This window comes from Polypterus senegalus, chromosome 1 (genome assembly GCF_016835505.1).
Source record: "Polypterus senegalus isolate Bchr_013 chromosome 1, ASM1683550v1, whole genome shotgun sequence".
Classification (NCBI taxonomy): Eukaryota; Metazoa; Chordata; class Cladistia; order Polypteriformes; family Polypteridae; genus Polypterus; species Polypterus senegalus.
In genome coordinates this window covers 94,779,632-94,807,330 of record NC_053154.1, presented here as the reverse complement: position 1 = coordinate 94,807,330, position 27,699 = coordinate 94,779,632, and the positions used below count along the sequence as shown (strand labels likewise).

General features: G+C 37.9%; 1 long non-coding RNA gene across 2 annotated transcripts in view; it reads right to left on the bottom strand.

Moving 5' to 3' along the window:
- Window positions 1–27,699, bottom strand: part of LOC120529654 — a 126,294-nt gene that overhangs the window by 76,278 nt on the left and 22,317 nt on the right. The window contains exons 2-3 of one of the 2 annotated variants that reach the window (XR_005633786.1): window positions 4,599–4,723; window positions 3,068–4,282 (exon numbers count right to left, since the gene is read on the bottom strand). This is a non-coding gene — a long non-coding RNA (uncharacterized LOC120529654). Of the gene's footprint in view, window positions 1–3,067; window positions 4,283–4,598; window positions 4,724–27,699 lie in introns of those variants that run through there. The other variant, XR_005633787.1, reaches the window with a different exon arrangement.

Here is a 27,699-nt window from a genome sequence, read left to right as displayed (position 1 = left end):
GAGAGCAGGAAAAGAATAGCAGTGAAAGTGTAGGTTAGTACGGATTTCGGAGCCACCATGAATGATAATGCTAGTTAAATGCATATACATAATATCAGGATTAAACTAAAATGAAGCTATGAGAAAGCCATGTTAAAATAATGAGTTTTTAGCAGTTTTTTAAAATGCTCCACTGTATTAGCCTGGTGAATTTCTATTGCTAAGCTATTCCAGATTTTAGGTGCGTAACAGCAGAAGGCTGCCTCACCACTACTTTTAAGTTTAGCTCTTGGAATTATAAGCAGACACTCATTTGAAGATCTAAAGTTATGACTTGGAGTATAAGACATTCTGAAATATAGGATGGAGAGAGATTATTTAAGGCTTTGTAAACCATAAGCAGTGTTTTAAAGTCAATTCTAAATGGCTCAGGTAACCAATGTACTGACATCAAAACTGGAGAAATGTGTTCGGATTTTCTTGTCCTAATTAAGATTCTAGCAGCTGCATTCCACACTAGTTGCAGTCGATTGATGTATTTTTTGGGTAGTCCTGAGAAGAGTACATTACAGTAATCTAGTTAACTAAAAACAAAAAGTGTGAACTAATTTCTCAGCATCTTGCAATGTTATAAGAGGTCCAACTTTTGCAATATTTCTTTAGTGAAAAAATGCTCTCCAAGTAATCTGATTAATATGCGATTTAAAATTCAGGTCAAAGTCAGTAATTACCTCTAAATTCTTTACCTCCATCTTGATTTTTAATCCTAATGGATCAAGTTTATTTCTAAAACCATCATTATATCCATTTTTGCCAATCACTAAAGTTTCTTTTTTCTCCTTATTTAGTTTGAGAAAATTACTACTCATACATTCAGAAACACAAGTAAGACATTGTATCAGTGAGTCAAGAGAGTCTGAGTCATCAGATGCTATTGATAAATACAGTTGTGTGTTGTCAGCATTGCTGTGGTAGCTGACATTATGCCTTGAGATAATCTGACCTAATGGAAGCATGTAGATCGAAAAGAGCAGCGGACCCAGGATTGAGCCTTGTGGAACACCATATAGAATATCATGTGTCTTTGAAGTATAATTACCACAACTAACAAACAACTTTAGAGCTTATTTGAGCAACATCAGTCACAAGGCAGAAACCAATCATGTATAAAGCCAATCACCAGTCAACCTCACCTCCTTAACAGGAAGACTTAAACACAAGAGCAGCAACATATGCTGAGTGTCAAGCACATCACAGGAGGCGCTTAGGAGAGACCAGTTGAACAAAAGGCAGACATGAAGGCTCATAGGCATGCAAGTTAAAATCCAAAATCCAGACTGCATGAATGAGAAGAAGACAGAAATGCATCCTACTTAGGAAAGTTGTATCACCAATGTGATTACTGGGAAGCTGAAGTTTGTTATGGTAAAAACAAAAGAATGTGTTGCTAAAATGGAAATGTTAAATTTGCTCTACACGAAAGTTTATTTTAGCTCCATATGTTTTCCTGATTATCTTATAAAGAACAAACTGGACTACACAATGATTCTTTTTCAAAATTACACATTATAAAACAAAATGTTTTTTTTCCTAAATGCATTTTTCATATTGTGAGAACTGTACTCAAGACATGGGGAGAGAGATACAATACAATATCAAAAAATGTACTACAGAGGTTTGCTTTCATTTCAAAGTAAAAAATGAAAGCTTTGTTCAGTTTTATTGTTCCCATGTCTGTACTCAAACTATATTAACATACGACAAATTGAACATGTTTGCCTAGAGATTGTGCACAATTGCTCTTCAGTCACATGCCTTTTAGTTATTTCCAAACTGAGTTTTAGCTGGATTTAACTGTATTTACATATCTTCTACATCCAATTCATGAATATAATTTCCAGCTATTCATAAAAACATCACCTTATCAGATTACCATTATTCATGCTTTTCAGTGTGTATTGCTAGATATTATGATAAGAACTGTTTCTGGAGGAATTGCAAAAGCCATGGAGGCAAAAAAAAGATTCTATTTTTTATAGCTAACGTTTATAGAAGGCATTGTTATTTGATAGCCAAGGAGTGATACTTTGAACCTTAAGTTGTGCTTTGACATTCCATGAGTGAAAATCACTTAACCTACTTACACTTCTGTTTTATCTGTTCTGACTCAATTTAAAACCTATTAGGATGACGTTAACCATTATCCAGTTAAGAGAACAAATTAAACAAATATTTTGTGTGCTGTGTTCTTTAAATTACTGGTATTACATTTAGAGTGGATGAGGTCAAGCTTCTAAACATAAGACAGAATTGATGTCAGAAATCAAAGCACAGGTCTTAACCAGAAAGCCTTTTACACACCAACATATTATTTTGAGTGGGAAAGTCAGAACTTATAAATGTTCAAAGAGCGAGAATGGGAATACTCAAAACGATAAGGCATTTCAACAAAAAGAGGGAAAGTAAAATTAGATCAAGGGACTTGTTAGGGTCAAAATTAGAATAAAAACTCTTATTCAGATAAGCCACCCACTAAAACAACAAATCGGTAACTGCACACTAACTTTCATCTGTTGTCTACAAGGAGAGTAGAGTGAACAGAAAAGGCACAGGTCAGATGCTTAGTCAATGCGGCTGCTGCAAAGACCAGACAGAAGGTTGAAGCTACTGAGGGGCTGCTGATGAGCATACTGTGCAGACATGACAGAAACAGTTGGGACTCTGGGTCTGTCCTTGCACACCTGGTGTTCCTACAGATACATCAGATAGCCACCACAGAGGTGAAGCAGAAATATCCTGCAGAGGTTCAGACACATGCTTTTTAATTACTGCTAGAAAGGAGAAGCAACCATCAAACCCCAATACAAATCAAAGGGGCTTTCCCAGCACCCTTTAGATCTCACTCAATAAGGCTCCGTCACAGTTCCCTAAACCAAGGCTTATCAGTCCTGTACAGATGTGTCTTACTTTCTGACACTGGCAGAAGGGAATAGCACATTTGACAGCTTATAATGACAACCTTTTCTGAGTTAACGCAGATCAAATGTAGTCTCTGCAACTTCACCTTGTCCTCCTAGGTGACTAGTGGGGAAAGACTCCTCCTGAAAAGTTCCAAAGGCAATTTGTGAATGCCCTCTAAAATAAAAAAATTAAGTGAGCACAACAGGGTTTTCCAACACTTCCTTTAATGTCTTATAGTATATATATAAGTGTGATTAGTTATGTTGATACAGGCACTATGAAGACTCATTTATCCTTGCTTCTGTCTGTATTTATCTTTACCTGCCTCCCTCAGCAGAGGCTCATGGAGGGGCAGGCAACAAAGAAAACAATCTGGTATTTACTTAAGCTCAGAAAAAAAGGCCTCTGCTGGTGGCAGTCTCTTACCTCACACTAGTTCTTGTTCTCTCTTTCCTTTGTAACTCAGAAAGGCAAAAATAAATTTAACAAGAAAAATATATTTTCACATTTTCTAAATGCACATATCTAGATTATATTCAATATAATAGGTCAGAACATTTAAGCTAGCTTTCAGATTTTTACTAATAGTTTTTAATTCACTGTATTATTGTGAAATTTATTGGGTTCATCTACAGTTGCCCTGGAAGATTAACACAAACGCAGAAGTATAGACACACATATACATCCAAACAAAGTCTTGTATGGTGCCAATTACCAGTCACTCCGCAATATTCTGAATAAAATTCTCAATATAGCAATTCACAATCACTAGCTCTAACAAACCAGCAAGTGTTGTTGTGACACACATAAAAGCCTAACTGTTTTAGTTATAAGCTTCTTACTAACCAAACTACAGTATGTCTTACTTTTACTGTAGGGATTCTAATTACCGAGGAGCGACTGCAGTAGACTTGATAAACCCTGTGAAGGTGACAGTAACCATAAAATGGAAAACAAAACATGTAGCAAAGTCTTAAAAAGCAGGGATGTTCTGGGTGGCTTTTGGTTCAGTGATTGCCATTGTTCATAGTTATGTTTTCTGACGTCTAAATCAGATAATCTCATGTCTTTTGATCTCGGACATGCCTTTCTGTTGTTGTTTTGCGTTCTCTCCTTGGTCCATCAGATGAGCCATATTTAAGGTAAAAATCACATGTGGAGTTTTAGGAGGCGCAACATTGCACACATTTGATTGACCACCTTGTCCTGATGATGAATGACTCTGATCAAAGTGTTTTAAGTACCTCCACACTCCTTCCTTTCCCAAGCTGTAAACTAATTTGATCATTTCTAGTCCTGCAGCATCCATCCATGTGCTGTGGTATGTGCTCATTTCTCATTCCTAGGGAATAAAGTAATTGTAAAAGAAGCTGACTGGAACAAATGCATAAATTACTAGTACAATACAAAAACGATGCTTGCAATGCCAATACGTCTTATACATTCCGTTCATCCTGGTTTGTTTGAGCACAATTATTAAAATTTAATACAAACAGTTTTCAGTTAAAAATTTGAAGATTTTCCACACCAGAACACTCACATATGCAAACATGTTTACTTGTAATTCTTAATTCAAGGCTCATGCTTCACTCTTAGCTCAAAGCAATATGATGACTGAACAACCAAGCAAAAAAAGAAAGTATAAAAAATATACGTACAATATATACCACTGTCCAGTGTAACTTTCCAAAGCTGCTCTTTGCCTGTTCACATCAGTGAGAGCAGTGTCCATGTAGCCACGTAGACAATAGAATTGCTACTTTCCGGGTTGCCTCAGTGCATCCTACAGTAAAAGAGTTACAGAGTTAGGGACCAGAAATCAAAAGGCAGCTTCAGCATAGCAAATCTGCATTTACTAGATATCATTTGAACATGTTAGAATTTTAATTTTAAATGTTGTCATGTTGTGTATCTTCTAAAATGTTTAGCTTCCTCTTCAATGAACGAATAATAAAGGCAGAATTATGTGTTTAGTTAACTTGATGGGTAAGATTGAATCTTGTATGACCATTTAAGAAACCTGATAACCATTAAAACAAATTTAAAATTGGATGAACTTTTACTTTAAATAACATAACCACCTCTAATTCAGGTTCAGTTTGTATAGGTAGTTTGTATATTGTCTCCAAGGAGGCCAATGACCTTTAGTCCTTTCAACAACAACAACATTTATTTATATAGCACGTTTTAATACAAATGATGTAGCTCAAGCTTTACATAATCAAGAAAGAACACAAAAGACAAAATAAATAAGAAAATAGAATTAGGGAACAGAGGACAGAAAAAACAAAAAAAAACTCCAGGTGGCTGGGGAAAAAAATAAAATCTGCAGGAGTTCCGAGGCTGCGAGACCACCCAGCCTCCTCTAGGCATTCTACCTAACATAAATGACCTCAATCAGTCCTCATGGAATTCAGGGCTCACATGGGAGGACTTGATGATGACAGTCATGTGGACTTCTGGCCTTTAATCCATCAATGTAGGGACATCAAGGTGCTTTGATCGGGTGGTTGTGGCACAGATCGCCACCACAGAAAACCAGAAAAAGAACAGCAGAGAAAGTAGGCATTAGTACGGATTATGGAGTCACCAAGAATGCTATTGATAATTAAATGCATATACAGAGTACCAGGATTAAACTAAAATGAAGCTATGAGAAAGCCATATTAAAATAATGAGTTTTTAGCAGTTTTTTAATGTGCTCCACTGTGTTAGCCTGGTGAACTTCTATCGGTAAACTATTCCAGATTTTAGGTGCATAACAGCAAAAAGTTGGCTCACCACTTCTTTTAAGTTTAGCTCTCGGAATTATAATCGGACACTCATTTGTCGATCTAAGGTTGGAGTGTAAGGTGAAAGACATTCTGAAATATAGCAAGATTATTTAAGGCTTTGTAAACTATAAGCAGTATTTTAAAGACAACTCTAAATGACACAGGTAATCAATGTAATTGAATTTGGTCAGTGTTTTCATCCAAACGAACAACAGACAGTCTTGTGATGGTTGACGGGGTCTGGTGTGGGACCAGAAAGAAACAGATGGAATGCTGGGAAGAAACCGAGGTAATGTATGGGAGTCATGACATCATCAGAGGTAGACCAGAGGGAAGGAAGGAATGCAGAAGTGGCATCGCGTGGTTAGAGAGTCCGGGCGTATTCATGGCAGCGTTGCTTCTGTCTTTCTTCAGAAATAAAGAAAGAGAGGTTAGTACCCCGCCTTTGCTCCTTGGCACAATATATTACGCTGCGTGTCTTGTCTTTACACGACTCCCTATGCACGCGTTCATGACACTGGAATGTTGAAAAGTTTTGATTTTGAGAATTCAAAATCTTAGATTCAAGGACTAGTGTGCCAACATTATACAGTGGTGTGAAAAACTATTTGCCCCCTTCCTGATTTCTTATTCTTTTGCATGTTTGTCACACAAAATGTTTCTGATCATCAAACACATTTAACCATTAGTCAAATATAAACACAAGTAAACACAAAATGTAGTTTTTAAATGATGGTTTTTATTATTTAGGGAGAAAAATCCAAACCTACAAGGCCCTGTGTGAAAAAGTAATTGCCCCCTTGTTAAAAAATAACCTAACTGTGGTGTATCACACCTGAGTTCAATTTCCGTAGCCACCCCCAGGCCTGATTGCTGCCACACCTGTTTCAATCAAGAAATCACTTAAATAGGAGCTGCCTGACACAGAGAAGTAGACCAAAAGCACCTTAAAAGCTAGACATCATGCCAAGATCCAAAGAAATTCAGGAACAAATGAGAACAGAAGTAATTGAGATCTATCAGTCTGGTAAAGGTTATAAAGCCATTTCTAAAGCTTTGGGACTCCAGCGAACCACAGTGAGAGCCATTATCCACAAATGGCAAAAACATGGAACAGTGGTGAACCTCCCCAGGAGTGGCTGGCCGACCAAAATTACTCCAAGAGCGCAGAGACGACTCATCCGAGAGGTCACCAAAGACCCCAGGACAACATCTAAAGAACTGCAGGCCTCACTTGCCTCAATTAAGGTCAGTGTTCACGACTCCACCATAAGAAAGAGACTGGGCAAAAACGGCCTGCATGGCAGATTTCAAGACGAAACCACTGTTAAGCAAAAGAACATTAGGGCTCGTCTCAATTTTGCTAAGAAACATCTCAATGATTGCCAAGACTTTTGGGAAAATACCTTGTGGACTGATGAGACAAATGTTGAACTTTTTGGAAGGCAAATGTCCCGTTACATCTGGCGTAAAAGGAACACAGCATTTCAGAAAAAGAACATCATACCAACAGTAAAATATGGTGGTGGTAGTGTGATGGTCTGGGGTTGTTTTGCTGCTTCAGGACCTGGAAGGCTTGCTGTGATAGATGGAACCATGAATTCTACTGTCTACCAAAAAATCCTGAAGGAGAATGTCCGCCATCTGTTCGTCAACTCAAGCTGAAGCGATCTTGGGTGCTGCAACAGGACAATGACCCAAAACACACCAGCAAATCCACCTCTAAATGGCTGAAGAAAAACAAAATGAAGACTTTGGAGTGACCTAGTCAAAGTCCTGACCTAAATCCAATTGAGATGCTATGGCATGACCTTAAAAAGGCGGTTCATGCTAGAAAACCCTCAAATAAAGCTGAATTACAACAATTCTGCAAAGATGAGTGGGCCATATTTCCTCCAGAGCGCTGTAAGGCCTTGTTCACACGGGCGTTAAAATCGAGCGTTATTTTTGCGTTCATAGCGTCCGTTGAGCGCGGATCAAGCGGCAAGTGTTTTCTACACGTAGGAGTCAATGAGAGTGTTCACACGGGCTTTGGTGACGTGCGTTAGTCCGGCTGCGCGTTTATACGGCATCAAAAAAATGTTGCATGCAGCTATTTCTTGGCGTTCAAAACCCAAATAACGCAAGGAAACCGCTTCTAGTTCATTTTCTGCTCGTTTATTTTACGCTTCGGAGGAGCCCTGGGGGCATTTCAGTGCATAACACCAGTGTAAGCGCACACTCGACTACTGTCTTCTTACCTCAAAGTGACAAGTAGTCTCTCTTCGGGGCTAACACCAAGTCGCAAATTGGTTGATCGGCGTGCAATGTGGCTTTGCACCAGCTGCAGCAGACAATCAAAAGTGGAAACCGACATCCGACAGTAATTAAAAAAAACTTGCGCGGAAATTTTCGCTTTTCTTTATAAAGCACAAAAAAACTTTCTTTAACCCGACGTTGTGCAGTCAGAGGATGAACCCAGTAGCGGCGGCAATTTTTTCTCTCCCTACGTCGCCGTATTACAGTATTTTAAAACAAGAAGATTAATATCTAACATAGCAAAATGGTCCATATTGAAAGGAGGCACCTCAAATAAAATGACAAGGGCTTTCATATCCAGTTCCGACACTGCCTCCACAGGTTAACACACAAACTACAATTTGGGCTGCAGGCTGGCGTTAGACAGAGACAAACGAACACCGGTGTAGAAGTCAATCGATCACCACCACAAAATGCAACATAAACGTCTAGGACGTTCAGAGCAAGTTCGTTTATCCAACAACTTAACGCCCGTGTGAACAAGGCCTAAAAGACTCATTGCAAGTTATCGCAAACGCTTGATTGCAGTTATTGCTGCTAAGGGTGGCCCAACCAGTTATTAGGTTCCGGGGGCAATTACTTTTTCACACAGGGCCATGTAGGTTTGGATTTTTTCTCCTAAATAATAAAACCATCATTTAAAAACTGCATTTTGTGTTTACTTGTGTTATATTTGACTAATGGTTAAATGTGTTTGATGATCGGAAACATTTTGTGTGACAAACATGCAAAAGAATAAGAAATCAGGAAGGGGACAAATAGTTTTTCACACCACTGTAAATACTATTCACTGATGACAACAAAGCCCTTCTGCTAACTATAATATTACTGTGTTGTGAAAAATGTTTAAAATGGTGGTTCCCTTAATAAACACAATGGTTGCACAAAAATAGATGATACTAATGACTAAAGTAAATAGCAAGTATATGCTAGACAAATACATACAAAAACACCTTCATTTAGCACATTCCACTTTATTAACTTGCAGTTCTAAAAATGTAGCTCTTTTAGTAGGAGACATATTTATACGACAGGACTAATAAAGAGGTATCAGTTTTATACATATTAAAACTATAAGATTTACTACAATTAACCTTGAATTTCAATTTCAGTATTTACAGTGTTGGTATATTTGTGCAGTACTCAGAGGCTGTCTATTTGGAGTTTGCATGTCACCCTCTTGTCCATGTGGATTTTTCTCTGAGTACTTCAGTTTTAATCCCACAACCTCAAATACTGATTTGGTTATCTGGCATATCTAAATTACCCTGGTGTGTCAGTGTAAGTATAAGCATATTCATTATTGGGACATATGATGGATGAGTTGACATCGAGACCAGTGCTAATTTTTTATTTTTTCCCTGCCTTTCTGGATAAACGTTATTCCCTTGCAACCCTTAATAGGATTAAGCAGATCTGAGAATACAGTATCATGTCATGTTATATTACAGTATGTACAACCTGCACAATTGTTTCCCATGCAGAAGCCCAAATCCGGCTAAATAAGGAACATTTTCTCAAATACAATATGAATGTTAATTTACCATAACAATAATTTTTGTATTACTTGTCAGATATGGCCAATAATGAAAATGAAATGTGAGAAAGCATTGAGCTTTAGAAACTGTATAACCTCACTACACAATGGGAACCATTTTTGTGATCTCAGACTCTACAACTATTCCCATAATTTGCATCTCTCTGACATTTGCTAAATCTTATTTAAATTTCACAATCTGTTTCCATAGGAAAACCTTTAAATCAAGCTAATTAAGAGAGTCCTATGGGGATGGAATCTATTAAGTAGACCAGAATAATCATTCATCAGGCAGAACCTGCTATTGTCATAATGACATTCACTGGTCCTCTTTCAAATCTGAAATGAGAAGCACCAATTTAGTATATTACATGTTGTATGACTAAAGGAAGAAACCTTACTGGCTATTCATTGCATACCTAAATTGGATATGCTTATTTCACACATATAGGACTTGGGGAAACTGCTGAGCTAAAATGATTAAAAATGTAGTTTCATATTGTAAGTACAAAGGGACTCCCAATTTGATATGTCACCTTTGATCAAACTGAAAAGTTTTGTTAATAAAAAGTAACTCAAAAGTGGCTAATTATGTAAACTGAACTTTCAAATAAATAAAAATATTCATTCAGTCTAATATGTTTTGTTCATTCTGTGAATATTGTTTTTGTACTTGTGCAAAGATACAAGGACATTAAACAAGAAATGCCTGTAGGATAAGGCAGCAATCTGTAGAGACTTCAAAGAACAAGTAGAGGACTGAGCCAGGGGGAGCTAGGCTAAGCAGCCTTTCGTTCTTTCTTTCTTTTAGCTAATTTATACAATGTCCTTTCATCACATCACAAATAATGAATTAACTCTGCAAATAATAAAAAAACTAAAGTGATTATCCGGCTTGTGTTCCTATAAATATATTTTATTTTCATAAATCTGAGGAAGGCTGGTTACAGACAGATCAAAACACTTTTAGAAAACAAAGCCAAAGGAATACAAAATGTACTAACCTTAAATAAAGTTTAAAACCAGGCAAAATCATGACATACAAAAACACTAAATTGTTATAGTGCACATAATACAACAGTGACTGCTTCTGACAAAGCTAGTTTGCACAATGGGAGAGAACAGCCCAAGAAGTGTGTGCCCTGCTGCATATATATTGATGCCAGAGAGCACAGGTGGATGATGTTATGATGACTGGAGCCCACAAAAATCTGGAATTTGGCCTAAATTTCAAGCTTGTTTGAAAACCACAAAGTAGGACTATAAAGCATAAAGCGGGCCTAGCCCTGAAATTCAAAACGCAGGCTTGAGTTGAGAGGGCAACCATAAAACCCATGATACAAACAAGAAAAGCAGACTTTCTAAATAATAGTAATAACAAAGTTTATTTAGAAAAATGATCTATACTAATAAAAGGCAAAGCCCTCACTCACTCACTCACTCACTCACTCATCACTAATTCTCCAACTTCCCGTGTGGGTGGAAGGCTGAAATTTGGCAGGTTCATTCCTTACAGCTTCCTTACAAAAGTTGGGCAGGTTTTATATCGAAATTCTACGCGTAATGGTCATAACTGGAAGCAGTTTTCTCCATTTACTGTAATGGAGATGAGCTTCAACGCCGGGGGGAGTTTCGTGCGACATCATCACGCCTCCCACGTAATCACGCAGTACATAGAAAACCAGGAAGACCTAAAAAAAGCGCTGAAGAAAACATGCATTATATAATTGAGAAGGCAGCGAAACAACAAGAAGCGAGCGAGTGACATATACAACCATATTCATGAGTTCTGCTACTTGAAACAAAGCACGATGTAAACCTACACTTTAAATTAAGTTCATAGACAGGCTGCGCTGGCGTTTGTAATTTAGTGCCTGCCCATATAAGGCCGTCCGTCAGCGGCAATCCAATAGCAAACTCCCACTAAATATTCACGGGTTAAGGACTGTGCTTATGCAGAGGAAGATGAGATGGTCAGGGTGGTGTTTGGTACAAACTCAGCGAAACTGCGAGAGAAAGTTTTAAGTGCCAGGACTAAGGTAACATTAAATACAGCCATGGACATAGCACGAGATGGCACCAGCACAGCTGGGAAACTTCGATGCATGTACACCGAGCGGCTCACGTGAACTGATGCAGTGCACAGATAAAAAGCAACAGTTCCAAAGAGCGCTGAACAAAAACCGAATTACACAATTGAAAAGGCAGCAAAAATATGAAGCGTCTCATACATACAAGCATATTCATAAATCCAAAACAAAGCACACGTTGGAAAAAGTCAATGTCCCGCTAAAGGAAGACAGTGTAAAAAAAACCGTGCATGCAGTGTGTCAGGTCTCAGATAAAGAAGAAGACGAGCTGTTTATTGATGCAGTAAGAAACGAATCGATGAATGAAACCTGTCATCTTTACAACGATTGACAAACACGGAATGTAACTTGAACACAACACATCCTACAAATACGAACCTGATTGAAAGAAATAATGATAATCAAATCCTTGATGACAGCAACACTCACAAAACAAATACTGTATATTGACAGTCATGTTACGTTATTTTTAAAATGTTCCCTTTTCTTTTCTAGCTTTTTAACACACTACTTCTCGCTGCGATACGGATATATATATATATATATATATATATATATAACCCGATCTACATACTCGAATAATGGATACTTTATTCGCCATCAATGATTGTTTTGGTAAAGCCATACTCAGTGTATTCATTAGATGAGCGGTAAAAAGTAAGAGCGAGGGAAGGATGACTTATTGAGGCATGCAGGCTGTAGTCTGGCGTCAACTCTATCTGAATTGCGATCACATTTAAAAAAATATATATTTTCAAGTTCTATTTAGTCCATATGTGTCAAACTCAAGGGCCGCGGGCCACATCCTGCCCGGCGTGTAATTATATCCGCCCCGAGATCATTTTATATACTGTATTATTGTTATTAAAGCCGGGTATATGAAGCGCTGGTAACACAATAAACTACAGATCCCATAATGCAGCGCTTCAGCTGCCTTGCTAACACTTACCGAGTTAATCAAGTTATTGCGAAGCTAGCTCACACGATGCTGAAGAGAAAAGTTGATTCTGAAAATAGAGCCTTTAAAACCGATGGGAGGCTGAGTATATGTTTACTGAACCCGTGTGTCTCATTTGTGGAGCTAATGTGGCTGTAATTACAGAATTTAATCTAAGACGGCACTATGAGACAAAACATCAGGTTAACCTGAATGCAATGCAGAAGATACAGAAAGCAGCATAATTAAATAAGAATCTGACACTTCAGCGGACGTTTTAACCCGTGCACAATCACAAAGTGATTTCAAGTGAAGCTGCTTTTATGGGAGACACAAATGCACCAGTGCACCTTGCCTCACTTTCCCTGTTGCCAAGTAATGTTAAACCAAGTCGTCACTACGGTGTTCCCAAATCACGCACTTTGCTGATAAACTGAGCGCACTGAGTTTGCACGGCGCTTTGGTGACTTTGAAGAACAAAAAGTCCGTCTACATGCGGCTCGAACCTTGTGCATGTTTGGTAGCACATATCTGTGTGAGAAGCTCTTCTCAGTGATAAAGACTAACAAAACAGCACACAGGAGTCGCCTCACTGATGAGCACCTGCAATCCATCCTGAGAATCTCCACAACACAGAACCTCACACCAAACATAAACGAACCTGTGCCAAAAAGATGCCAGGCGTCCAGCTCTAAAATGACATATGAGCAAAGACAACTGAATGATTTGATTTGTTATTGCTGAAAAGAACACATTTTATTTATATTTCTAGGTTTTGTTATGCAGCATGTTCATATTTGAATTTGTATCATTTTGACAGGATATATTTTTATGGAGAGCAAAATCTTTTGGGATATTTAAAATCTAAGTTTATTTTTATATAAAATTACATAAGAGTAAAGAAATTTGAATGTTTGTTCTTTTAACGTTTACTTTATTTCTAACTTGTATAATTTAGACAGGATAAATTTTTATGGAGAGCAAAATATTATAAGTTGTTTAAGGTTTGAGTTGATTTATTCAGGAATAATATTCCTGTCTGTTTTTACCATTCCTACCAAAGATATTTCTGTCGACTAAATAAAAATTCCTTCTATTTAAAATTTAAATAGAACTTGAACAAATACGATAGTTCATAATATCCACGCAGACTTGCACGTAGAGCGGAGTTATCCGTTTTAACAAGCAGCGTATTGCACTGATCTGAAATAGCTGTGTGTGTATATATGTAGATATGTATGTATATGTATATATATGTTTATATATGTGTGTGTGTATGTATGTATATATATATGTATTTGTGTGTTTATGTATATATATATATATATATGTATTTGTGTGTGTATGTATGTATGTGTGTGTGTATGTATGTGTATATATGTAGATATATATATATGTATATGTTTATGTATGTGTGTGTAAATATATATATATATATATATATATATATATATATATATATATATATATATATGACAACAACACTCATCACTCACAACAGTGACAAAACAATTACATTGACAATCATGTTACGTTATTTTCAAAATGTTTCCTTTTCTTTTTCATTGCTTCTTTAACACACTACTTCTCCGCTGCGAAGCGCGGGTATTTTGCTAGTAACGAATAAAAGTCGAACAGCAATGGCAGTTGCTAATGTCTCAGTATGAAACTGGGATCTCTTGACATTGATGTAGCAACAGCATGGAATGGGCAGGAAATCCCACAGGTCCTTGAGCTTAGGAGAGCCCCAAAGCCTTAATTACCTTCCTTTTTTTCAAAAAAATCACACCATTTGAAATTTACCAATCCATGCAGCAAGTGTGAGTGATGAGGATTGTGACTAGCGATTTTAAAGCATATGCTTTTAAACTGTTAGATGAGTATAGTCAATTCCGGTTAATTGGACCACCGGTTAATCGGACCAGCCGCTTATTTGGACCGAATCCTAAAGAACCGAAACAGATCATATTACATAAGCCTAATATTGTTCGCTTATTTGGACCAAAATTCTGTTTAATCGGACCAAGCAACGTGACAGAAAATAAGCAAAAGAAGCCACAAGTCGCCCACAGAAAGCGGATGTAAAGCAGGTCAGCGACATCGGGAGGATCCCTGGGCTCCCCAGGAGAATTTATGCTTTTATCAAAGGTCAGTAAGTCGGAAAATTTGTACCAAGTGCAAACCATTGGGGGTGAACATGCCTGCCCTTTCTTTCCTAAAACGGACCACCCAATAGCTGGCAACATGAAGTTGAGCGTAAACAAGTGCAGTGCATCAACAGAATGAGTCAGATCACACTAGACAAGTTCTTCAAACGTTGACTGGAATTTGGTAATGTAACCTTTTTTATTGTGCTTCGCATGATGAGTGTTGTGTAGATCGTTTCGAAGAATTTGTAGATTTCTTTTTCAATAAACAAAGTTGTAAGCAACAGTACATGTACATGTACGTAGTTCTTGTTTGTATGTTCGCCATACGCGTGTGCAGCACAATAAAAGTCATAATGACATTTTAATATGTTACTTATAGCACTCCCATCTTGGTTGCACATTTATAGGGTATGTTCGTGTAATCGGACCAGCCGGTTATTAGGACCAAAATGAACGTGTCCCGATGTGGTCCGATTAACAGGAATCAACTGTATTTTTTAAACTATTAGCCGTGGTCATGTTTGTGTAGTAAAATGTGTCGAGTTCTTTGTAAGTTCAAATTCTGTGGTGAGTGATACACCACACACCATTTACTATACTATTTATTGTAGTAGTTTGTGAAACAACATGCCTAATGCGTCGCAGCAAGCTTTCAGTTCTGTAGCTCAAAAATATAAAAATTAGCCAACCCGCGGCGTACCATACACCGCATAATCAGGCAGGTTTTTAAATGATTTTTAAGCATAGGGAGAAAATTAACATTTGAAAAATCGGTAAAGTAATAAATCAGCAAGAAAAGCAACATTATAACAATGCACGGAACGAACCAACACACAATCGTCCGTGACTGAAAACTGGCGGACGGCCATCGCTCATGTGCCCACCTCCAACTCATCACTTGAGTCGTTGTCGTCTTTGCATAGCACCTGTGACTCACGTAGACTTTCCATGTTCCTGCAGGAGCATCTAAGAAGACGCATGTTTGTCGCGGATGCAAATTGCTGTATGTAGCGCGTAAAACAGTTTGCTAACCGAAAACTTGTTTTTTAAAGACTGCTTACTTCATTGTGTTTTAACCTCAGTTGTAAAGGATTGTTTTAAGTATCCCATGGGATACCCCTCGCAAACCGTTTTACACACTGCATATGGTGATTCACCTCCGCCGTGGCTCCTTCCTGCGTGCGCCATAGGTGTCTTAATTGTCGGCGGCTTAGTGAATTCACGCCCCTTCCGGTGTGCTTTCCATGGTTGTCTTGCCTTAGTGAATTATATATATACATATTCCCTACAGTACTACTTAGCCCTGTCACAACCTGTTAAATAATCAAACTGAGATAACTGAGAAACTAAGATACATGTAAGGAAGGGGGGGGTGGGGGATTGAAGGAATGACAGACGAGCTTGTTCAGTAAAGGGAGCCTAGTGCTGGCTTGAAATGTGCAAATTAAATTAATTGGTGTGGCACAAGTATGTGATGATTTCCGGTGTGTTATAAAGAGCGATTAAATAGGGATGGAGTATGAATGTGTTGTAAAAACTGGTCCATGCTTCATCACATGTTCACTGTGGCATACATTAAATCTGAGTCTGTAATAGAGGTACAAAGAAGATATTTCAAAAAGTTTGATGCACCTTAATGAGGAAAAATTCTTTGTCATAATACTGTTTTAAAGTGGAATATGTCAAAATGTCATTCTGATTGTTGGACCACTGAGAACTGTAAGAACAGCAGAAAATATCCAGAAGTTGAGACGAGCAGCAGACATTCAGCACAATGTCTGTCAATAGCAATAAACTTTTCGAGATTCATCCTGTTACCATATATAATACAAATAATGCATACATTTTTTAGGAGTAATTGAGCTACATTTTTACTTGGTTTATTGAATTGCTTATTAAAAAATACAGCATGTTATTATCATTATTGTTGTTATTATTAGATTACATTATTTATTTATAAAAGCACATTTGAAACAACTGAGGTTGCACTAAAGTGCTACACAAAGAAGCATTAGGGTAAACACAATGCAAACAAATCATACAGAAGCAGATTAATAAAACAACCAATAATAACATCCACCACAATCCCATTATACATATTGAAAAGCAGAAGAAAACAAGAAGGTCTTAAGCTGACTTTTAAAAACCTCGATAACGGATGAAGACCTGATGTGAAAAGGCAAGTCATTCCAAAGCATAGGAGCAATAACTGATTAAGCTCTGTCTCCCCTAGACTTCAGCCGAAAACTTGAAACTACAAGGAGTAGTTGTCCAGATGACCTCAATGCTCTTGGTGCCACATAGGGGTGATGGAGTTCACATATGTGTTCTGGAGTAAGACCATGCCAGGCTTTAAAAACAAACAAGAAGATTTTAAAATCAATGTAACACCTCACCAGTAGCCAGTGGAAAGAGGCTGAAATGGGGGAGATATGATCCTTTTTTCTCAACCACATTAAGAATCTAGCTGCAGCATTGTGAACCAGGGGAAGGCGCGACAGAGAAGATTCTGGCATCCCACATATAAGGAATTGCAATAACGTAGTTGAGATGTAATAAAGGCATGACTGAATGTTTCCAAGTCTGTGAAAGAAAGGATTTTAGTTTTGAAATTTTCCTCAGTTGGTAAAACTGAAAAAGTTGGTGCTGATTTCAAATGCAGATGTGGTAGGACCAAAAATAATGACCTCTCTTTTATTTTCATTTAACTGTAAGAAATTTTGTGCCATCCGATATTTAATATCCTCAACAACTTTTTTTACAGATGAAGTGATGTCAGGACTAATTTTGAGGTATAGCTACACATCATCAACATAAAAGATGGCTCTTGAGGGACGCCTTGTGCGAGAGTAGTTGGCAGAGAGAAATTCCTATCTATGTTAACAGACATAGATCTACCTTTAAGGTAGGACTCAAACCATTTCAATGCAAAGCCTTGAATGGCTACTTCATTCTCAAGCCATTTTAACAGAACTCCATGGTCCACTGTGTCAAATGCCGCACTAAGATCCAGTAAGACTAAGATTGCAGAAAAGTCCAAAGTTAATAGAATATCATTTGTCACCTTCAGCAAAGACAATTCAGTACTATGAAGTTTTTTTTTTAAACCTGACTGAAATACATCATATACATTGTTATCCTCCAGATATGAAATTAACTGCAAAGAAACCACTTTCTCCATAATTCTGGACAGAAATGGGAGCTTCTTTAGTTCTTTAGGCCTTTAGTTTGAAAGAGCTGTAGAATCAAGTGTGGGCTTCTTCAGCAAAGGTTGAACAATTGCATGTTTAAAGTTGTCAGGCATTACACCAGATTTTAGACAGTCATTAATAATAGCAAAAACAATTGAACTAAAAGCTCTGAAAGTATCTTTAAATAAGCGTGAGGGTAAGATATCTAGCGGATAATTGGAAGGCTTCATATGCAGGATTATATCAGCTAGCTGAGAAGAAGAAATAGGTTGAAAGAAAGTAAACTGGCTGTACACTAGCCTTAGAGGAACTGGTGTCTTCCCACAGTAATCAGCACTTGGTAGAGTAATGCTGGAATGAATGGCTTGGATTTTATTTATAAAATAGTTGAGAAAAAGCTCATGGGTCTCAGGCGTACTCTCAGGGAAGCCACTGACAGGTGGGTTTAAGAGAATGTTTATGGTGCTAAACAGCACCCTAGGTCTCAAGGCAGCATTAACAATTAGACAAGATAAAAAGTCTGATTTTGCTGCTCTCACAGCCTCTTGACAGGGCTTAAAGTGAGTTTCGAGAGTTTCATAAGAGACCTGCACTTTGTCCTTTTTCTACCTCCTCTCAGCCTGCCTGCCTTCCTGTCTGAGCACATGAGTGGCATCATTTAACCAGGGCTGAACATGGTCTTTTACCTTAGCTCTCCTTAACTTTAAGGGTACAACCAGATCCAGAGTATCCTTACAAGTGAGACTGAGAAGCGTAACCATATCAGTAATATCTGTATTATTGTAATCTGTTCAATTAGCTGATAAAAGATGTTATTTTGCCTGACTTCTAATTGCAACTGAATACACAAACAAGAAAATAAATAAATAAAGAAACAAAGAAACTAGACCTAGAGACAAAGTATAACAGATCGGTGATGTGGGAGATCACTTAATGCTCCAGCCATAACTATGAAGATATATTTTCATAAACTGACAAGAGTCTACAGTACACAAATCAATTTACACTTTCTCTGTCTGTGGTTTGGATGAAGCAATAAATTATTTTTCAACAACTAGCCCAAACATTCTTGCTGAAGTAAACAAAAATAATACTTTTATTCATAGCATCATGATAACAATACTGGATTTCCTGAAACTCCATGTGAGGCTTATATGACTGGCAGTAGTGAAAGCCATTAGGAAGCTACTAACATGACATGATAAAGGAAGCTCTAAACACAGCGAGAACCAAGACCAAGATAGCAATGTGTAATATTCGTACAATGTATGATACAGGCAGACTCACACAGGTAACAGCAGAGATGAGGAGATACGGCTTACACATACTTGGTGTCAGCAAAAGCAGATAGGAAAGATCAGGCAAAGTAAAAATGGTCACTAGGGAAACAGTCTTACACTCAGGCAGAGAAGATAGTCAACACTATGAAGGAGTAGCATTAATTTTGAAGAAAGGCTTAGAGAAATATTTGATGGAATGGAAGCCATTGAACATTAGATTGATGAGAATTAGGCTGAAAGGAAAGCAGATGAATGTGACAATAACTCAGTGTTATGAACCAACAAATGATAATGACACTGGAGAGAAAAACCAGTTTTATTAACATCTACAAGAAGAAGGCGAGGAAATTCCATGGCGTGATTTGGCAATTATAATGGGTGACTTGAACGCCAAGGTGGGAAAGAGCAACAAACATAACACCAGAGTTATGGGCACCCATGGATGCGGAATAATAAATGAAACTGGTGAAAGACTTATAGAATTCTGTGCCATGAACAATCTTGTTTTTGGAGGGACTCTCTTTTAACACTGCAAGATACATAAGATGATATGGTATTCTCCCTATGGACGAAATAAGAACCACATCGACGATCTGTTGATTAACTCTGGGTTGAGTCCGCCTACAGGGATGAGGTGAAGTGGCTGGAAATGTGGTGTAAGAATAACAACTTGCTCCTAAATATAGCCAAGACCAAGGAGCTAATCGTGGACATCAGGAAGAAGGCAGACAACATCCAGCCACTCATCATCAATGGGGACTGTGTGGATAGAGTCTCAGACTTCCGCTTCTTGGGAGTCACCATTAGGGAGGACTTGACCTGGGGAACACACACTGCTGAGGTAGTGAAGAAGGTCCAAAAGAGACTCTACTTCCTGTTGGGGCTCAGGAAGAACAACATCCCTGAGAAACTGCTGGTGTCCTTTTACCACTGCACAATAGTGAGCATCCTGGTCTACTGTCTCTGTGTGTGGTTCTCACGCTGCACAGTAGCACAGAAGAAAGAGCTCCACAGGTCATTAAGGTCGCCCAGAGGATAGTCAGCTGTCCTCTCCCCTCGCTAGAAGAACTACATAGTTCCTGCTGCCTCAGGAACATTAAGAAAATTCTTCAGGATCCATCACACCCAGGACATGCATTGTTTGAATGCCTGCCTTCAGACAGATGTTTCAGATTCATAAAGACTAAGACAAATAGACTGAAAAACAGTTTCTATCTTTCAGCCATCACCATGCTAAATGCTGCTAAGTGGTCAATCTGACCTAGTGCACCTTCATGTTTACAATACAATATACTCTCATGTTTACAATACAGCTCTAAGTCAACATTGGAAAAGGGACAAGTGCAATATAATGTATGGAAAACATTGTTCTGCTGTTATGGACTATTTTGGTACTTATTTTATTCCCTTTTTATTTTAGTTTTAACTTGAGTAATTGTGTTTTTTTATTATTTTTTTTTGTACTGGAAAATTGCACCTAAAATTTCATTGTACAATGTCTCATTGCTACAATTACAATAAAGATTTTGATTGATTGATATGATTTGATTAACGTTATCTATACAAAATGGAAAAGTTAGGACAGGAGCAGATGTAGGAAATAACCACCATCTAGTGGTAGCAGTGGCGAAACTGAAGGACAGGAACTACAATATAGCTACACAAATACTTTGATGTCGAGAAGCTGAGATACAATGATATAAGATCCACCTTTACCACACAACCGAAGAATCGATTCCAGGCTTTACAGGACCTCGATGAGAAAGTGTCAGGAACAGAAAGAATTGACACTATGTGGAAGAATATTACAATAGTCTATGAACAGAGTACTAAAGCAAGCCTAGGGTACAGAAGTGGAAAGAAGACAAAAGAATGGATACAACAACAGAATGGATACAACAAAAGATGTAGTTAGCTATTGAAGAAAGGCATATAATCAAGAAGAGGATGTGGGATCCAAAATCAGTAAAATTGTTGGATAAACTCCAAGTAGACTACAAGAGATACTACTTGACTCTCAATACTGTATAGTATATACAGTATATATCAAAAGAGGCAGAAGAAGCAGCTGAACAAGGAAATCATGGAGGGGTTTACAAAATTACCCAAATTAATAAGTGGAAAGATTTGAACAATGGCTAGTGGACCTGTGAAAGACAAGAACGGCAAGTTGTTTACAACAGAGAAGAAACAAGAGGCAAGATGGACTGAACATTTTAAAGAAGTCCTGAACAGACCACCACCAGATGAATTGCCAGATATCAGACAGGCAGAAAAAGACCTCAAAATTAACGCAGATCCACCAGTGAGGGATGAGATTGTAGTCTTCATTAAACTTTTGAAGAATGGTAAAGCTCCAGGAAATGACAACATGAATGCTGAATTACTTAAAGCTGAACCAGGCATGGTAGCCAAAATCCTGCCTGGGCCAAACTGAGCAATAGGGTGAGAAGGGTCATAGTAAGAGAGGTGACCAAGAACCTGCCGATAAATTTGATTGAACTCAAGAGAGCCTGTATGTAGATGGAAGTAACTTTGAGAAGAACAGCCATCGCTGTAACATTCCAGAAATTTGGACTTAATGATAGAGTGACCAGGTAGAAGCCTTTCTTCAGTAAAAGACACATAGAAGCACGATTGGAGTTTGCAAAAACGCACCTAAATGACTCTCAGACTGTAAGAAAGGAGAGTTCTGCTCTAATGAGGTCAACATAAGCATCGTGCCTGGAGGCACCACTTAGAACCTTTGCAATGCTATTCCCACAGTGAGTCATGGTTGTAGCAACATCATATACTGGAGTTGTTTAATAGCAGCAAGGACTGGAAGACTAGACAGGATTCAGGGAAAGCTGAACAGAGCATAGTACAGTTATATCTTTAATGAAAGCCTCCTTCAGATTACTTTGGACCTCAGACTTCGCCGAAGTTCCACCCTCTTGACAGGACAGTTACCCTAAGCACAAAGCAAAGAGTGGCTTGGGGACATCTCTGGAAATATCCTTGCGTGGCCTTCCAGAGCCCGGACTTGAACCTAATCAACCATCTCTGGAGAAGTATGAACATAGCTGCTCACTAATGGTCTCAATCCAACCTGAGCTTGGGAGGATCTGCAGAGAAGAATGGCAGAAAATCCCCAAATTTATGTGTGTGAAGCTTGTCATGTCATACTCAAGAAGACTCTAGGCTGAGCACTAAGTAAAGGGTCTTAATGCTTGTGTCGATGTGATGTTTTGTTTTTTTAATTTGCAAAATAAAAATCAAATCATGGTTTCACTTTATCATTCTGGAATAAATTGTTGCTTGAGTTGGGAAAAAATTAATTTAAATGATTTTAGCATAAGGCTGTAACATACCAAAATGTGGAAAAAGTGAAGGGCCACCAATATTTTCTGAATCCACTGTACAGTATATGTTTATGTTCGCTGACTTTATACTAACTACAAACTTACAAGCAAATCTGCCAGTTCTGAAACCATAATGCCTTCACCCGATTTCTTTAGGATGTGTGGAGAATTTCTCTGGCACACGCTCATGGGTGTTCATTGTGCTTTGTCTTTCTCTGTCTCATTTCTTTTCTCACTCTTGGATTCTTGTACTTTGTGCCTGTAGGCTGTACTAAAGTTTTGCAATGAGACGTTTCACACTAAATAGTATAAAAAATGTCTGGTCCAGAGTTTATTATTAGTCAACTACCTTTTTTTGTTAAAATCCAAATCTTCATATAAGCAAGTATATATTTTTTTTTTTTCTAACATTCTCTGAATAGACTGAATAAACTTAAGCTCACAAATGCACAGTGGACCATACATTTAAAAGGCCTAAGTGACCAAGATCAGCCATTTAGAATTTGTGTCCAACAGCCTTTATGCTGTAGATCATATCACATTTCTTCTCAATAATGGCATATTTAATTTTATATGATAAAAACAAAACCTTTAAAATGAATTTAAATGTTTGGTATTAGAATGTAGTTTTTTTAAAACATTTTATTGAATTTATTAGAATCAAATAATAGTCCATACAAGCAAGTCAAGTTTTACAAAACTAGGTTTGAAACAAATCAACCCCCACCCATGAGAAAGAGAGCTAGGCTACTTTAATAGTAGGAAAATAAATAAAGTAAAAAAATGGAAGAGAATCCACTTCCTCAATTTAAATGCTGGTATCAGCAAGAGTGAAAGGGAAGGTCTACAGGACGGTAGTGAGACCAGTTATATTATAATGGTTGAAGACAGTAGCACTGACCAGAAAGCAGGAGACAGAGCTGGAGATGGCAGTGTTAAAGATGCTAAGATTTGCATTAGGTGTGACGAGGATGAATAGGATTAGAAATGAGTACATTAGAGTGTCAGCTCAAGTTGGACGGTTGGAAGACAAAGTCAGAGAGGCAAGATTGTGTTGGTTTGGACATGTGCAGAGGAGAGATGCTGGGTATATTGGGAGAAGGATGCTAAGGATAGAGCTGCCAGGGAAGCGGAAAAGAGGCCTATTAGGAGATTTACGGATGTGGTGAAAAAGGACATGCAGGTGATGGGTGTAACAGAGCAAGATGTAGAGGACAGGAAGATATGGAACAAGATGATCCGCTGTGGTGACCTGTAATGGTAGCAGCCGAAAGAAGAAGAAGAAGATTCTAAAATGTTATTGATTAGATCCTGCCAGGTTTTAAAAAAGTTTTGTACAGATTCTCTAAGTGAGAATTTCATTTTTTTTCCAATTCCAGATAATGTATAACATCCGTTACCTACTGACTTAAAAGAGGTGAGTTAGGATTTTTCCAGCTGAGGAAGATAAGTCTACGTGCTAATAGCGAAGTAAAGGAAATTACAGTTTGTTTGTCCTTGTCCACCTTAAGCATATCTGAAGTTAACCAAACACAGCTGTTAATGGATTAGAAGAAATCATGACTCCAAGGATTCCAAAATGATGTTAATTTGGTGCACGTCGCAAAACATATGGCCCAATGAGGTTGGAACTTGATTGCAACATTTGCAGGTTGGATATTACCCTGGAAACATTTTGGATAATTTTAAATGAGACAGAGGAACTCGATATATCATTTTAAGTTTTGCACATATGGAGCTTGAGTGAATTCTGTGCATGGCTGCCTTCCACTCCTTTTCTAAAATGTTGAGTGAGAGATCCTTTTCCTATTGCACTCTGGGATCTTTGAAAGGGAGTGACTTTACAGTGGTTTTATATATTATAGAAATGCTGTTTGAGTCTTCAAGACTGATCAGTATTTTTTCCGGAATAGAGGTTGGTGGGAGGTGAGGAAAATTTGGCAGATTTTGTTTCACAAAGTTTCTGATTTAGAGGTAGTGAAAGAAATGTGTTGCTGGAAAGTTAAATTTGGAGTGTAATTGTTTGTAGGATACAAAGACGTTGTCTATGTGCAGATCTCAAAGTGATTTAATCCTGAATGTTTTCCAGACATTAAAAACTGCATACGTTTCAGAGGGTGGAAAAAGGTGGTTATCTTTGCAGAGTTGCCACCAATAAAAGCTTCTCTATCTTAAAATACTTCCTACATTGGTTCCTTATTCTGAGTAAATGAAGCACAATTGGGTTGTTAGTAAATTGGCGATGACTTGTATTTACTGGGGTAAAAAGCAAGAAATATAAAAAAGTACTGCAGGATTTTATTTCTATTGCAGACCAAGTCTGTGTTTGTTCACCTATTTGTGGCAATGTCCAGGTTGTTATAGCTTGTATATTTGCCGCCCAGTAATACAATTAAAAGTTAGAGTCATGCCACCTTCAGAACTTAGGTCTTTGTAGGGTCTCCCTTTGGATACATGGATGTTTTGAATTCCAAATAAATGATTGAATCTTACTTCTTAAAAAATGATTTATTGATATATATTGGCATGTTTTGATATAGAAAAAGAAGCTTAGGAAGGATATTCATCTTGACAGTGTCAATTCTTCCAGCTAAAGTGAGATGAAGGGTAGACCATCTACGCATGTCTTGCTTAATTTTTTCCATGCGGACAGCAAAATTTTGTTGATAAAGAGCTTTATGTTTAAGTATTAGAATGTGTTATCTTCGAAGTGTGGCTTTTTTCTCGGCTCAACAACTTCTTCCTCTTTATATCATGAATCTGTTTTATTTGAACATTTTGTTATTTTCATTACATCATCTTATTGCTTACCTTCTCTAGACATCTCTATTTTGTAGCTTTTTACTTGGCTGAAGCTGTGTTGTTTAGGGTGATGACGCCATTAGCCTGCCATGGTCTCTACCTATTTAAGATGGTGCTGCCAGTTTGAAACTTAAGCCAAAAACACAAGCAAACAAAACAATAACTTACAAAAAAGATAGGGCTAAGAATTCGGACAAGAGAACATCTCATCAGTTAGATCTTCAAAGTAGGGTTGAGTATCTGTATGTCATGATTAATAATATTTTTGTTCAAATTATATGGGGTTACTTGTTTATTTGAGAGGTTTTCATGTCAGCAATTCAAGAAAGAACTTAAGATATAATAGTAAGTATTAAGAAAGATGTTTAAGGGAAAAGTTTGTTTTTATTGTGGTTTGTGGTAATGTGCCTTACTGGCTTTACCAGTAATTAAAGGAAAATTAGTTTAGTGTCCTCTGCAGTGTTAAGAGAGAGGCATTTGTTTTGGATAAAAGGAAAAAAGGTATAAAGAAAGGTAACTTGCCTTTTTTCTTTTGTATAGTGTAGAGAGACATCTTTGCTCCCCTTTTTGGGGAGCGTCGTGGTGGGTCTCATGTAGACAGGAGAGACAGCCTTGCCATTGACCGGCCGGGATGGCAATGTGGGTACTCCACTCCTGCACGCGTTTCCCGTGACCTCATTAACACTAAAAAGTGCAAAAGAAAGTGCGAAGCGCCTTAATATTAGTTTACCGTGGTCTTGTAAAGGGATCCCGTGTTCGTAGTTGTCTGAGCTGTAGCTCAGGGGAAGGAGGAAAAGAATGGAAAGTGCTTACATTCACTAAAGGCAGAAGTGCAGTCCGCGTCTGAAAAGCAGGCACAGCTATGTGCGTGCGTGCCGGCTACTCGACTTTTTATAGTAATTATGTGGGATAGTAGACGCCGCTTTTCGCAAACGCGTTCACGTCATCGCGTACCCCGGGAGGGATGACGTATGGCGGTTTAATTGGTCAGCATAGGGGCACCGAATACAAAAAGGAATCATGGCCTCTAGAGGGGGTTCTTTCTGACTAGGTAGTCTTGGAGAAAGGTACCCGGCAGAACAGCGTTTTTGAATTACTAAGCATTACAGCTTGTGCTTTGTTTTTGTAAATACTTTTCCATGTATATATAAATATCTCTCGATTAACCTTGGTGGAGGTATTTATTGGGTTGTTGGTATTTGAGCACTGTTTATTTTTTTATATACACTTTTTTCTGTGTTTTTGAATATTTTTGGGTGAATCCTGTATTATACACTGGAGGAGCAGCTTCCTGACTTGGATCACGGTATAGGAAGATAGCTTCACATTTTGCTTTTGTGTATATATATATGGATTTCACTAGTTTGTCTGCAGTAGTCTTTTCCATTTGGGACTTTCAGGAAGCACTGTAAATACAGTAATCCCTCCTCGATCGCGGGGGTTGCGTTCCAGACCTCCCTGCGATAGGTGAAAATCTGCGAAGTAGAAACCATATGTTTCTGTGGTTATTTTTATATATTTTCAGCCCTTATAAACTCTCCCACACTGTTTATAAATATTCCCCGCAGAGTTATACAGCATAATCCCTTTGTATTCTCATAGATATTAGGTAAGATTCATTGAAATTATGTATATAAACACACTGTTTATATACAGTAAAACCTAAATATTATTTTAAAGATATTGAGTGTCTCCGATATCACATATGTTACAGACATTACGATAGACAGGCCACCAGCAATAAATACATACAATGCAAGAAAAATAGTATACAGTAAATGTGTGTACAGTTACACTAAACGTACGTACATTTACTAAGTACTGTAAGTAGAAAATTAATTATGGTTACTCACCAACAATGACACGATGACTTGTCCGATAACAATGAGCTTAATTTTACTGCACAACAAAGGAGAGCGTTACAGCTCTTCTAAAGGAGCCACTTCAGGCGATTGTGTAGCACTGCCGTTGTTCTTCTTCTGGCAGTCTTCAATCCAAATCCCTAAAGCAGATTCCATCCAGACTACTGCCTTACATCCACTTACAACTCGTTTTACACCCTGGTTAAAAGGACACTGCAGCTGTAGATCTTATAGTCCTTTCCTACTTTTTAAATAAAAAGAATCGTAGCCTTCAGCAAATCCAAAACGTTTACCTTTTCGGCAATCATTAACATCTTCCTTTGGCGCTTGGGCACGGCCCCTGAAGCAGTAGCAGATCGTTTTGGAGCCATAATGAAGGGCTTGACTATGCACAAAGATAAACACAAAAGAGCAGAACTCTTTACACAGCGAAACATGTTGATGCTGAATGAGCGAGACGAGACTTCCTGGTTAATACTGCATTCAGCACACAG